General features: G+C 39.7%; 1 pseudogene; it reads right to left on the bottom strand.

Moving 5' to 3' along the window:
- Positions 1–12,909: 12,909 nt before the first annotated feature.
- On the bottom strand, positions 12,910–13,339 carry LOC112400802 (40S ribosomal protein S23 pseudogene; annotated as a pseudogene).
- Positions 13,340–13,400: the final 61 nt, after the last annotated feature.

Below are 13,400 nucleotides of genomic sequence, written 5' to 3'. Positions count from 1 at the left end.
CATCGGCAGGCGGACTCTCAACCACTGCGCCACCAGGGAAGCCCAGCAGGTGGATTCTTAACCACTGTGCCACCAGGGAAGTGCCTGAAATTACAAACATTTAAATTATAAAAATTAAAACTTAGTTTTCTTAAGCCTTTATATTAAATTTAGAAATCTTGTTAGACTTTTTAATAAGCCTACTAAAACAAGAAGAGTCATCTTTGTTCTCAGATTAACGGTAGATTAACTCAATTTGAACAGATTAAATCCCCCGCACATTGGTCACACTTATAAACTTAATTAAATTCCCTTAAACATTTTAAATTGCATTTGTACATTTAATATATTTAATTTTCTTAAGTGTTTCAAGTGCTCAACAAGGCAAATTTATGACCTAAAAAGCAAAACCTTTCTAAGTACTTAGATAACTCTCATGTATTAAGTAAATTAAATTTATAAATATAGTTATCTTTTTGTTCTCTTAAATATTACAATGCTGGTTAAATATTTCCTCAAGGTTTCTTTTGTTTTTCAACTTAAAATTAGAAGTCAAAAACCAATTATACCTTTCAAACTGAGTTCACAGGATAAGCCACCAGATTTTCTAATCTGCCATGTTCTCTAGCCCTTTAAATAACCTTGATTATTACAAAACTGATTCCAAAAGTGAATATAAAATTGTGAGTTATATGGCTTTGATTTGCTTCTTCATCTCTATTCAATTCTAATCTTTTCCAGTGTTGAAAGGAATTTTCCCAAATACAGGAAAACAATTGTACCATCTTGGGTGGGTCCATATGACAGGATTAACCATTCCTGACTATGACATTGTTGGGATTTTGATCAGGGTACAGACCTTTGGGGTCCATGCATCACAAATGATCTTGTTGGATCACTTTTGAAGATGGAGGTTTGAAGCCCTATCTTGGGTTACATTTAATAAATTTGTTTTCTGGCTATTTCTATTCTATACTCTATTTTTAAAATTGAGATATAATTTGCATATAACATTGTGTAAGTTTAAGGTATACAAAGTGTTGATTTGATACACTTACATATTGCAATGTGATTACCACTGGTAGCACTGGCTAACCTCTCTACTGTGTCACAGAATTACCATTTCTTTTTTGTTGTGGGAATAATTATGATCTATATCCTTTCATTTTCTCCTCTTGTCTGATATATTAGTGCCTTCTCTTGTCTGGGTCTGGTCACCACTTAAAGACATTTTCATTTCTTATCTTCTGGTTCTCCCAGCAGAGCATTATTCTGCTGTGGTGGCAAGATAGCAGGTGTGGGTACATGTGGGAGAAGGCCTTCCATCTCACCCTCTGGATACAACCGCAGGTGCAAAAAACACTTAGTGTGAATGAACAAATGCGTTTATAGGAGGAGCCAGGAGAAGCAAGAGTCAGCATCCCTCTCCCACTCTCACTTTCCTTTCTGCCGTTGCCACTGAAGGGATGTAAAATTTGTGCTAACCAGACAGGGGCCAGAAGAGAGTAAGGGGCTTGGGCTCTAAAAATACCTCTTGATGTACACTCCTGAAGGAGTTAGGAACTTGGCGTGTGGCTTCAAACAGACTTGGATTTGAATCTTGCCTCCACAGTTGAAGAAAAGCACGGAAAAGTTATCTGACCTCTCCGATCCTATTTTCTCAACTTTGAAGTCCCCAACTCATGGCATGATGGTTATAATCATTTGAAATTGTGTACATAAAGCAGACAGCATTGTGCCCAGCACACAGTTCACTATAATTGCCAATTTATCGATTCATTTTTCCATCTCCATCTTGTTCAGTGTACTGTCTCCAGCACTTAGCATAGAGCCTGGCACCAGCACTTGTTGGATGGATGACTTCCTATCCATGACAATATTTGGGCCAGCTGCTAGAACTGTCAATGTTGGATGCTACTTGTACCCAAGTGACTTGCTTGGGCCATGCATGGAGCATCGGTGTTATATGAATGCTATGGTGATTGTTTTGTGTGATGTGTGTTTATGCTGTTGGATATCAGGGTAAAGCCACAGTCATGTATACAGAGTGAGGTCAGACCTGAAGGATAAGAGAATTCATTGTGTCATCAACTAGGTAAAAGGCCTCTATTGCAGAATTGGGTGGGAGAAGCGTAGGTGGGTAAGAGAACAGTGATCTTTCTTTCTCTTGGACTTGACCACAGAGGTGTCAAGATGACTGGGAAGAGATTGTGACAAAGTCTTTACATGACACCCTTCATATATGGCCACTTTCTGAGTCTTAGCCCTATCTTATTCTAATTGCCATCCGAGATAGCTACACTCTGACTCCAAAAGGCTGGGATTTCTTCTTTCTCCTGGCTCTTAACCGGTTACCAGGGATTCTCAATTTCATCACTATTGACATTTTGGCCCAGATAATTCTTTGCCGCAAGGGGCTGTCCTGAGCATTGTAGGAGGGTTAGTAGGTACTGTAGCGGGGAGCAATGGGATGCTGTACTCACGAGATGCCAATAGCATCTCTACAATTGTGACGATAAAAAATGTCTGCAGACATTGCTGAATGTCCCCTAGGGAAGCCCGTTTGCAAACCACTGAACCAGACTCTTTCTTATGTTTTTTGTATTTACTTCCCTCATATGCCCTTTGACACTTTGTAAAGTCTTCTTGAAAATTCTATCCTAACTGTGCTAAGGAGTAAGGAAACATATTTTGCATAAGCATAAACCAGGTCCTTAAAGGAGCAGACCGTGACAGCTACTGAGGTTGATGGTGGCAGTAAGAATCAAAGCAAAAGAATCTTAAGGGGAATTAATTAAAATGCAGTTTCCCATCTGGAACTTCTCTTTAAAGCATTCGACACTAAGAAGGATGGTGGATTTGCTTATGTTGATTTTGGAATTTTTTCCACTCTGAGACAGGTGCACATTTAAGAAGTTCTGAATAAATGTCATGTCCCTTTATGGAGGCCTAATTAGAGCTGGGTTTCATAGTTTTTAACTGGGAAGGGAAAATACAAAGGGTAAAAGTTTAACGTGGCTGAAAGCCCAAGAAATAAATTTGCAAAGTGCTTTATGGCCTTTCCAGCTGTATCAGAAATTAAGAGAGAATGACGGTGCCATTTCCTGGTAGCCAAACATCTGGAAATGTTTTTCCCTTGTTTTCATGGGCACCATGGTTGACTCACAAGGGACTCTCCCTCTTGGCATCTTTTACATGGAGTGCTAGTTGCAACTTGTTGGCAGAGAAGATTGATGGATCCTTCAATTCCCTACACTTTCCTTGTCTTTTGAAACATTCCATCCAGGCCCCAAAATGCAATCCAGTGGAACAACACAATGGGGTGGCCTGCAAAGCAGGTGCAAAGTTTTGGAAGACATTCCAATACAGGTATCTCTGGGCAAGTGACAAGTCAATAAATGTATGTCCTAGGGCTAATTTGCATTTTTTAAAACCTGAGATATTGTGGAATAGGTAGGGGACAGTTTGCATATTAAGTTGAGTTCAAGAGACATTATTAAATGATGCAAGGGATTGGGCTGGACATCGGACTAGACATGGGACAGGGGAGGGGAGTTTGGTCGGGCAGGATCGCTTTTGGAAACATCCTCAGGTTGTAAGGGAGTGAAGTCAGGCATGAAAATAACTGTGATACACTTTGATACCCTGTAGAGGCAAAAGGCTATGGGAGAGAGGAGGGGGGAGAGGCTACTTGTGATCCAGAAGGATGTGGGATGACCTCATGGAGGAGAAAGCATTTGAGCTCTGTAGGATTTTGACAGATGGAGTTAGATGGTGTGGAAGGGCCCTGTAGCTGCAAGGAATGGAAGAGTACAAGCAAAGGAACGGAAATGTGAAAGAGCAGGATGTGTTCTGGGGCTCAAGTGTGGCTGGGTACTACTGGGGGTACACAGCATGATTTTAGGTGGGCTGTGCAGGGCTGGCACTCAAGTAGTAAGAACCAACAGAGCATTGCTGCTCATTCATTGTCCCTTAAATGTTTCATAAATAATCCCTAGGTACATGGGTACATTTAAAAATGTTAATCATTATATTCAACTGTGAATTCAAGAACTGCTGTATAATATACATTTTTCTCTTAAAATACATTTATTTAGGAAGAAAAAGTGAGTTAATTTAAAGAGAAAATTAAATAATAGAGTAGGTGGATAAGCAAATTCTGAAGATGGCATGTGAATGACTGAAGTTTGGGAAACACTAGAACAGAGGCACAAGAGATCAGAGGCAGAGGACTGGTCAATAGCCATTGGATTGACCGTCTTTGCAGTCAGCTAGATCATGACCAGTATTTGTGACCTGTGGCATAACAAGTGTGTAGTACTGAGCCCATCCATTTTTACATTTTTAAAAATGTAAAAAACATTTACATTTTTAACCTTTAACCTTTTTACTTTACTGTGCATGAAAAGCTCTATTCAACTTAAAGGGATTTCTAAAAAATCATATACAAAAGCTTGCTAAGCCTGTAATTCTACTTCTGTAAATATTTTGAGCATTTCCTTCTAGACTTTTCTCCACTTACCCATGCACATATTTGATAAAGTTGGGATCATACTTTGTAAACCGTTTTGTATCTTCTTTGGCCATCTATGATAGTTTCATGTGCATTATCCCACGTTACTCTATATTCCCTCAAAAAAGATTTTTTCCATTTGGAGGAATGTACCATGATTTAATCATTCCTAATGTTGGACTTTTAGGTTGTACTCAGTTGTTTGGACAGATAACAAAGTTGTTAGAAACAGTCTCTTTATGGCCATCGTCAAAAAAAATGTACAAATAGGGGCTTCCCTGGTGGCGCAGTGGTTAAGAATCTGCCTGCCAATGCAGGGGACACGGGTTCGAGCCCTGGTCTGGGAGGATTCCCGCATGCCGCGGAGCACCTAAGCCCGTGCGCCACAGCTACTGAAGCCCGCGTGCCCAGAGCCCATGCTCCACAACAAGAGAAACCACCACAATGAGAGGGCACCGCAATGAGAGGCTCGTGCACCACAGTGAGGGGTGGCCCCTGCTCACCACAACTAGAGACAGCCCGCGCAGCAATGAAGACCCAATGCAGCCAAAAATAAATAAATTGATTTAAAAAAAAGTACAAATAATAAGTCCTGGCGAGGGTGTGGAGAAAAGGGAACCCTCCTACACTGTTGGTGGGAATGTAAATTCATAAAGCCACTGTGACGAACAATATGGAGGTTTCTCAAAAAACTGAAAATAGAGCTACCATATGATCCTGCAGTCCCACTCCCGGGCATATATCTGGAAAAGACAAAAGTTCTAATTTAAAAAGATACATGCACCCCAGTGTTCACAGCAGTACTATTTACAATAGCCATGACATGGAAGCAAACTAAGTGTCCATCAACAGATGAATGAATAAAGATGATGTGGTATATATATATATATCACTCAGCCATAAAAAAGAATGAAATCTTGTCATTTGCAGCAACATGGATGGACCTAGAGATTATCATACTAAGTGTAGTAAGTCAGATAAAGAAAGACAAATATTATATGATATCACTTATATATGGAATCTAAAAAAATGATACAAATGAACTTATTCACAAAACAGAAACAGGCTCAAAAACATAGAAAGCAAACTTATGGTTAACAAAGGGGAAAAGGCAGAGGAGGGATAAGTTGAGAATATGGGATTAACAGACGCATATTACTATATATAAAATAGATAAACAACAGGACCTACTATCTAACACAGGGAGCCATATTCAATATCTTGTAATAAAATATAATGGAAAAGAATCCAAAAAAAGAATATAGATATATACATATATATGTATAACTGAATCATTTTGCTGTACACCTGAAACTAACACAATATGGTAAATCAACTATACTTCAATAAAAAAGAAATAGCCTCTCCTTCTTAAAATGTACAATTAGACGTTTTTTTAGTATAGTCACAAAATAGTCCAACCATCAACATTCATTCCACAACATTTAAATCACCCCAGAAAAAAACCCCATAACCCATTAGTGGTCACTCCCATTTCCTCCCTCCCCCACACCAGCCCCTGGCAATCACAAATCTACATTCTGTCTCTATAGATTTACCTGTTCTGGACTCTTCATATAAATAGAATCATATAATATGTGGCCTTTTATGACCAGTTTCTTTCACTTAGTATAATGTTTTCAAGGTTCATCCACACTGTAGCATATATTAAGAAAGCATTAAAAATCCACTTATCTTCCTTATTTAAAACAAAACAAAACTTCTAGTTAGCTTCTAACAGAAAGGTGTCTCCTCTCCTCTCCCCTCCTCTCCTTTTCTTTCCCCACTCCTCTTTCTCTCATTTATATTCCCTCTCTCTCTCTCTGTCTCTCTCTTATGAAAAATAATTGTCTGCCTGCTGTGGGTTCTCCTGATTTTAGCACATCTTGATATGATGTCCTTCACCTCTTTCCCCTTTTCTGCTCCAGTCTCCATTTCTTCCAGGCTAATTTAAAGAAACAAGAAGGAACAACCTCTTTTTTTAGCTACAGCTTTCTCATCTGTATCTGCTGACTGATCATAAGGAAACTTACCTTATTCTGGAAATGATGGTAGAGGACTTCCTTTCCGGACAATGTTGTATGAAGAGCAGGCAAGCACTATTTTGCAGCATTTTCTTAACCTAGATCACGCATTTACTCAGTGCATGGCACCATAGGGGATGCTCTACGGCCTATGAAGGTGGGAAAACCAAAGACCTGCTTTAGGTAGCTTGTATTCTAAGAAGGGATCTAAAACGTTCTTGATAATTCTGCTTCATAGTCATCCACTGGACTACACTCCTTCATGGGTTGGACCCACGTTCTGGTTCCAGAACACCTGCAGTGCTTTGCACAAAGCAGCCCTTATTTTTGTTAGGATGTCTTAAAAGAGATACACATAAAGTGCTGAGAAAGGTCAGGTGAGGTAGGGGCTAATTTTGGCTGGAGAGACCTAAGTAGGCTTCATGGAGAAAATGGTTTCTGTGGAAGGCAGTGAAGGAGAAGTAGGAGTCAGGCCTGTAGAGCTGGAAAGAGAATTCTAGGAAAAGAGGAAAGGTACAGAGGTGAAGTGGTGTGAGGCATGCAAAGGGAACCATGAGTCAAGTTAATGAGGAGTTAAGTTTGAAATAAACAAGAACGGGGCTTCCCTGGTGGCGCAATGGTTGAGAGTCTACCTGCTGATGCAGGGGACACGGGTTCGTGCCCTGGTCTGGGAAGATCCCACATGCCGCGGAGCGGCTGGGCCTGTGAGCCATGGCCGCTGAGCCTGCGCGTCCGGAGCCTGTGCTCCGCAATGGGAGAGGCCACAGCAGTGAGAGGCCTGTGTACCACAAAAAAAAAAAAAAAAAGAAGGAAGTTCAGAAGCTCACATCAGATGTCTCAAACTTCCAAGTAAGGAAAAAAGCAAGGGTGTCTTCAAAACATGAAAGGAATGGGGGTGGAATTTGGGTCCAAAGGAGTGTGGGAAAGGGTTTGGCTGTAGGATGTGGGTTGGAAACTCAAATAGACACAAGACATGAGATCTTGAGGTGTTTGTGGTCATATGTATGGAGATATCTACAAATATTGAACCATCTAGATTATAATTCAACCAGTATATTAAATATATAGGTGCACATATTTTACATTTTAATAACTTACTTTCTATTAAAAATTAAAGTATAGCATACATTCATTTATTCATCATGTAGCAACAAATGTTACTAAACACTGTTTTAGACTCTGGGGACATAGCAGTGAACAAGATAGACAAGATTCCTGCCTTTTTGAACATTTACATTCTAGTGGGGAGTGGGGAGATAGCAAAAGCAAAACAAAGCAAGTAACAGAAAGGTGTATAATAATAGCAGAGACAAGCATAGTTAAATATCATTAATTCAAAACGATTTATTCCAAATAATACACAAACATTAAAAGGCTGTTTCCTAGCTAACTAATGCCATTTCCTAATATAAATATTAGAAAATCCAAACATGGTTCATTTGCGTGTATTTTCTCAAACACTTCATATGTCAAATTCACAGGGTTTTATTGTACCAAAGCAAAAAAAGTTATTCAGCACAATATGAAAGGCAATTTGAAAATGTCTGGGACATTTCAACACAGGGTATATCTGTAATTAATGTCCAGAAAATCATGCTAAGAGTTATAACATCTTGGTAACAATAGATAACACTAATTTTTTCCTCTTGAATGTATTTATGTACATATTTAGATGCATAAGATGCAAAGATACATAAGATACCATTCCTACTTTCAAAGAGCTCCTAGTCTGGAGGAGGAAAGAATCCATTAGAAAGCTAACAAAATACACTGTAAATAACTGGTCCAAGTTCCAAGGGAGGCAAGCTGGGCCTTCCCTTGAACCTTCACTAACGTCACAACCTGGCCTTGAAGGATTCGGGGAGGGGGTGGGAAAGGTCTGCTTAGGTAGAAAGAACTGCATTAACAAAGGTGAGGAAGAAGCAGGTATAGAGAAAAGGAACTAATATTCATTGAGTTCTCAGCTCAACCTTAGGTACATAGTAGATACTCTCTAAATGTTTGCTCAGTGCCTAGGCATCTTTGTTGAAAAAGGACCATTAGAGCCATTTTGGAGATAAAGACACTGAGTGTCAGACAGATGAGATCATATTTCTAAAGTCACGTAGCTAGAAGTTGGGAGATTTAGATATTGACCCCCTGGCTGTCTACCTAACAAACTTCTGTTCTTTGCCCTGTCCAGATGGGTGGCTAAAGTCTAGGGTGTGTAGTGAGGGAGCAGAGTGGGCATTGTAGCTGGAGGGGAACTTAGACACACAATTTGGGACTGGACTGCAGCCATCCCTAAATGACATTCTAAGGAACATATGCTGCTCCTAGTAGGAAGCCACCAAAGATCTTAAGGTACGAGAGTAATGTCATCAGTCTTTATTTTAGGAACAAAGTAAGTGTGATAAGAGTGGAAGTTAGGGGGTGGGAATGGGGACAGTGGCTATGAAAGTAGACTGATAGACAAGTTAAGAATGCTATTGTACAGAGTTGATGAGGATGAGTAGATCTGAGACTGAACAGGGGCTGTGGAAATGGAGACCCAGGGGAAAGAGGCCTGGAAACATGTCACCACCATTCACTGACCAGACGGATCTGAGGGACGGGAAGGGATACACGATAGTGCTGGGATATCTAGTTCCGGTTTGGATGATGTCATTAACTGAAACAGGGTAAATAAGAAAAGGAATGCAGTTGGTGGGCAGAAGATAATATTTTGGACATTTTGAGTAGAGCCATCCAACGAAAGATGTATAATGGACGGCAGGAAATATGAGATGAGCACAAAGGAGACTGGCTGGAACAAGAAATTGTTGGAAACCACTGGTCTCTAAGAGACAGGGCCAGATGATGGGAGGGCCAAGGAGAGGTGTAGAAGGAGGAGAGAAGAGAGGAGAGGGGCAAGGCATAGGAGGGGAAGTCAGCAATGGAGGCTAAGGAAGGAAGGCAGAGAGGTACCAGGAGACCCAGAGAAGGCTTATGGAGGCCAAGGGAAGAGTCTGGGGGGAGGTGGTGTTGGCTGATTGAAGGTTTTCAGTGACCTCACTGAGATCAGCTGCCCGAGAACGGATGGGGCAGAAGCCAGGGTGAGGAGTAAAGAGTGAGTGAATGATTAGGAAAAGACAGTACAGTCGATTCTTTCAGAGTTTCACAGCAATGAGACGAGAGACTGTATAACTTGAGGGGAGTACAGAGTAGAGAGAAATCTTAGTGTGGTCCTGTGGGAAGTTTGTGAAGTGGCATCTGCCTTCGTCAGTCACCAGAGGAGAAAAGTGAGTGAAGCACAGTTCTCTCCCTTCCACTCGTGGGCAATGCAGCTTTCCTAACATGGAGCGGAGAATCCGACTTAGTAGCAGCATCCTTTCTACCACTTTTAAAAGATCGGAGTATTGCAAAATTGCTGTTCTTGGGGTATGTCCTACTGATCGCTTTATAATGATGTTCTCTTCGGGAGGGAGAAAGATAGGACTGGACTTGTAGCAAAAGGCTGTAGCAGGTGGCTAAGTGCCTCAATTCTGAGCCAGGCTGCTGAGACTCAAAGCCCACCTCCGTCATTTGCTGTGCAACCTTAGTCAGTGATTTAACCTCTCTGTGGCCCAGTTTCCTCATCTGAAAACAAGAGTAGTAATAGTGCTACAATACTGATGGATTGTTGTGAGCATTACCCGAGTTAATAAGAATATGAAGAACTTGGTATAATGCATGGCATAGAGTCAGCCCCATGGAGGTATTAGCTGTTATTGTTAATAGTTACGCCAAGGATCTTGGGCATCAGTGCTGCAAAGGACCCTGGGGTTTAACTAACCGTGACCTTTCCACCTGCCACCAGCCCATGTTACTGCTATGATTGCTTTGTCTGTTCTTCACCAACATGAAATTCTTTCAATTTTGCATGAAACAGACCTGCAAATTAATATTTGCTTTTTCAAGATTAGAAGAGGCAGTTCTTAAGTGGAAAAACAATGGACTCTCCTGCAAGGTAATAAGGAAGAAGACACTCTTTAGGAGAAACTCATTTTGGTGTAGTAAAATTCTGAAGCACAGTGCTCATAACTGTATAACCAAATAAATAATTATAATACTGGGGATGGAGGGGTGTCTGCATGCATTTAATTATCTGACTCTTTTGATTTATTTTAACTGTATAGGGAAGCTATGTTTATGCTTCACATCTTTCTTAAAACATTTGTCCTCTAAAATATTCCAAAGCACCAAAGTAAAACCTCTGGCCTCAGGCAGTATGCAAAAATAACCTTTTATTTTGTTGTTAGCTTTGATGGCAATGCAGTCTATTATTTGGAATTGCTCTACTTCACTGTCCCCTGCTGGTCAAGGCCCAGGACAACCCACGGCTCCATGACCACACTGGTCAGCTTCTGATTTTGTGCTCCCCAAAGGCTGCAAAAAGATAGCCCAATTTCTTCTAATTAAGAAAATACATTGCTATTTTAACTTACATCCTGGCCAAGTCCTGGTTTTGTGTGACCTGTAACTTATTCAGTTTGGGGGACCCTCTTTAAGATGAAAGAATAAAAAATTAGAAACACAAAATCAGATATGGAAGAGAATATCTATTTTTGAATGAGAAAAGAAATAACAGGTGACAAATTTCAAAATGCTGACAACTGCTACAAACACCACATAATCCAGAAAACTAAAATAATTTTTATTAACGAGCTCTCTCACACACCTCCCTAACACTCTTTTTCCCTGCATTAAACAATTCTTTGTCTCTTAGTTAAAAAAAAAAACGATTTTGTAATATTTTCTGTGGTGGGAATAGAAAGATAATTCAGATTTCCCTTGATCATGGTTCATCAAGTTTTTTTACTGTTGAGAAGAATTTCTCTCAACTTCACAAGCCATTTGTAGTGTTGCATGCATTTTAGGCTGGTGGTAAAATTTGGGGAAATTTCTATGATCCATGTATGAGATTTCAGGACATTTTCTAACTTTCTTGTATAATATGTAATCTTGAATACTCTTTGAAATTGATAGCACTTATTAACCAGTTTATCTCTATTGTTCCAATTAAAGGTATTTTCGCTTCCCTCCCTTAATGGGATCATCAAACAATCCAAAAACCAATTTATTACTTCTATTTGAAATTCGTCTCTTCCTCTTGATGAATTACTGCTTTTGGTATGATCTGAAATTTTTTGGTCACAATTTGCTTTTCAATGTCAGTCTAATTTCTCTTGGTTTCATTCTTCATAGTAAGCACTTTTGTTTCATATTCCACTAATTTTTTAATCCGAATTTTCTTTCAAAATGGTAACTATGTGAGGTGATGGGTGTGTTAGCTAACTTTATTGTGATAATCATTTCACAGTAGATATGTATATTACATCACCATGTCGTACACCTTAAATTTATACAGCTTGGTCAATTGTACCTCAATAACGTTGGAAAAAAATGTTTTCTTTCAGTTCTTTAATAAAATAAATGACAGATCAAATGATGTTTGTCGCTTCTCATTTGTTTTACTGAGATTTTGCAAAACAACTTTCAAAACTGCAGCTGATACATTCCCCACCCTCCCCAATTTCTCCTCAGCAGGAACCATAACTGCCTGCAGTCACTCTAATGCCTTCGATATGAGGGAAATGTGATAGACAAGAAGTTGGAGTGGAAAGGGACAACTATCTAAACCAACTGTGGTTAAAACATCTTACTTTTGAAAATTTTGTGTAAATGGATGATCATGTGAGCACAGTGCTGGGACCCCTCGCAGGGGACTGCACGGGGACTCTTCCACATCTCACTGTAATCCCTTCTGTTTCCAGGAAGTGCCAGAGTTTGGGGACAACACTGTATTACTTATTGATTCCTTTCTGCTGTTCCTGTCCATGCAGAAAAGTGTTTTAGTTTAGATCAGGTTGATGGAAAGTCAGTCTAAAAGAGAGAAAATTCAGAATTAGGAAATATTTTTAAATGTACATTAAAAAAAGTAGATCCACAATTATATTTGATGATTTCACCTCTCTCAATAATTGATAGAGCAAGTAGACAGTCAGTAAGGATATAGTAAACTTGAACAACATTGTGAATAAACTTGTCCTAATTGATATTTATAGAGCAGTGCATACTTGAAAATGTACATTTTAAGGTATGAACTAGAAATCAAGAGACTGGTCTAGTTTTGTCCGTGCAATAACTTGACCTTGGGTATGTCACTTATTCATTTGTAAAATGAGAGAACTGGGGTATCTGCCTAACTAAATAACTGGATCCCTTTGGTTTCTAAGATCCTTTTTAATTCTAAAACTCCATGAACTTGATATGCATATGGAACAGACACTAGGCTGATTGCATGAAGAAGGCAAATCAGACCTTTTTTGTTATTTTATTTATTACTTTTTGGCATATGAAAGTTTATTACTATTGTGCTTCCACCATCAAAATTTATGATCTTGGTCTTTCCTTCTTGCCTTTGTATAGGGCCTAAAGAGAGATGTCGGCTACTTTGACAACCTTAAAGTGGACTCTAGGAATGTCAACAACAGCATGACCTTTGCGACCAAATCCAGCAACTGAAACTTCATCATTTTCCTCAATAAAATTCAAGCAACCATCATTGGGTACAAAGGCTGTGATTTTTTTTTGCCATTCTTGATTAGCTGAACCATGACTTCCTGATGGCAGAATTTGGCTGCTTGGCTTCAACCATTACGTTTTCAAGTGCAATTCTCTTGGCGTGAGAAGCACCTCCAAAAGGGCTGGGCTTCAGGGCTGTGTCAAAATGGGCTTTCTTGTACTGTTTATCATGCCACTTCTGGTCTTTTCGGTGGCTACAGAGCTTCCTGACAGTACAGAAACCGCAACACTTGACCATCCTGCCGGCACCAAGGGTCTGAGTGAAAGAGAGATGCAGCACTGGAAGGAGCCACAAGCCA

The sequence above is a fragment of the Neophocaena asiaeorientalis genome, unplaced genomic scaffold, assembly GCF_003031525.2.
Source record: "Neophocaena asiaeorientalis asiaeorientalis breed wild unplaced genomic scaffold, Neophocaena_asiaeorientalis_V1.1 scaffold19, whole genome shotgun sequence".
NCBI lineage: Eukaryota > Metazoa > Chordata > Mammalia > Artiodactyla > Phocoenidae > Neophocaena > Neophocaena asiaeorientalis.
Note: the sequence above shows the minus strand (reverse complement) of the source record. Positions and strands in the feature narration are given on the sequence as shown.